This window comes from Chiloscyllium plagiosum, unplaced genomic scaffold, assembly GCF_037043375.1.
Source record: "Chiloscyllium plagiosum isolate Xiang-an unplaced genomic scaffold, Cpla_swu_hap1 HiC_scaffold_29, whole genome shotgun sequence".
NCBI classification, from domain to species: Eukaryota; Metazoa; Chordata; class Chondrichthyes; order Orectolobiformes; family Hemiscylliidae; genus Chiloscyllium; species Chiloscyllium plagiosum.
The window spans coordinates 79797143-79799169 of NW_028270167.1; positions in this window are offsets into that span (position 1 = coordinate 79797143).

Below are 2027 nucleotides of genomic sequence, written 5' to 3' on the forward strand. Positions count from 1 at the left end.
GTGTGTGTTTGTGTATGACCCTCCATCGCTTTGTGTGTGCATGTCCTTCCCTCCCTTGCTGTGGGTATGTGTGTGTGTGTGTGTGTGTCACTCTCTCACTCTGTATGTGTACGTTTCACTCCCTATCTGTTTGTGTGTCCCTCGCTCACTGTGTGTGTGTGCCTGTGTGTGTGTGTCCCGCCCTCGCTGTGTATCTGCATATATCCCCTTAACTGTGTGTATGTGTGCGTGTCCCTCCCTCGCTTTGTGTGTGTGTGTGTGTGTGTGTGTCCCTCTTGCTGCGTGTGCGTGTCACTCCCTCGCTGTGTGTGATTAGATTAGATTAGATTAGATTACTTACAGTGTGGTAACAGTGTGAAGATGGCTTCACTGGCTGTTGCTCGGGAACACAGTCGTCCCTTGTGTGTGTGTGTGTGTCCCTCCCTTGCTCTTTGTGTATATCCCCCTCACTGTGTGTGTGCATCTCCCCTCGGTGTGTGAGTGCATGTCCCCCCTTGCAGTGTGTGCGTGTGTCTCTCCCTCACTGTGACTGCGCGTGTCCCCTCTCGCTGTGTGTGCCTGCACTCTCTCAATTTCTGTGCACATGCCCTCCCCCTCGCCGTGTGTCTGCTTGTCCCTCCTTCCCTGTGTGTGTGCGTGTCCCTCCTTTGCTGTGTGTGTACATGTCCCTCCCTCGCTGTGTATGTTTGAGATTCCCCCTTGCTGTGTGTGTGTGTTTGTCCCTCTTGCTGTGCGTGTGTGTTCGTGGCCCCCTCGCTGTGTGTGCGTGTGTGTGTGTGTGTTTGTGTGTGACCCTCCCTCGCTGTGTGTGCATGTCCCTCCCTGGCTGTGTGTGTGTGTGTCCCTCTAGATGTGCACGCGTGTTTGTGGTCTTCCCTCTTGTGTGTGCATGTGTCTTACCCCTCGCTGTGTTTGCGAGTGTCCCTCTCTTGTTCTCTGTGTGTGTGTCTGTGTTTGTGTGAGTCTGCTTGTATCCCCCTCACTGTGTGTGTGTTTGCGTGACCCTCCTTCGATTTGCATGTGTGTGTCCCCGTCCCTCGCAGTATGTGTGTGTGTGTCCCTTCCTCGCCGTGTATCCCCTCACTGTGTGTATGTTCGTGTCCCTCTATCGCTGTGTGTGTGTGTGTGTGTGTGTATATTTGTGCGTGTCCCTCCCTCGCTTTACGTTTGTGTGCCCCCTCTCAATTTGTGTGCACATGCCCTCCCCCTCACGGTGTGTGTGCTTGTCCCTCCTTCGCTGTGTGTCCTTCCCTCGCTGTGTGTGCGTGTCCCTCCCTCGCTGTGTGTGTCCATGCTCCCTCCCTCGCTGCGTGTTTCAGCGTGTCCCTCCCTCGCTCTGTGTGTGTGTGTGCCCCTCACTCGCTGTGTGTGTGTGTGCCCCTCCCTCACTGTGTGTGTGTGTCCCTCACTCTCTGTGTATGTGTGTGCCCCTCCCTCACTGTGTATGTGCGCGTGCATGTCCTGCCCTCGCTGTGTCTGTGTCCCTTTGCTGGGTGTCTCTCCCTCGCTGTGTGTGTGTCCCTTCCTCGCTGTGCGTGTGTGTGTGTGTGCTCCCTCGCTGTGTGTGTGCGTGTACCTCCCTTGCTCTGTATGTGTGTGTGTGTGTGTGTGTATGTGTCTGTCTGTGGGTGTATCCCTTCCTCACTGTGTGTGTATGTCCCTCCCTTGCTGTGTATGTGTGAGTTTCCCCCCCTTGCTCTGTGTATGTGTGTGTGTGTGTGTGTGTCCCTCTTGGTGTGCGTGTGTGTGCTTGGCCCTCCCTCGTTGTGTGAGCATGTGTCTCCCCCCTCGCTGTTTGTGCGCGTGTCCCTGTCTTGCTGTGTGTTTGTGTGTGTCCACGTCCCTCACTGGCTGTGTGTGTGCGTGCCCCTCTCTCGCTGTGTGTCTGTGTTTGTGTGCTTGAGCATGAGCGTGTTCATCCCTCGTTTTGTGTACGTGTCCCCTCTTGCTATGAGTATGTGTGACCCTTTTACAGTGTATGTGAGTGTCCTTCCCTCGCTGCGTGTATGTGTGTGTATGCGTGTCCC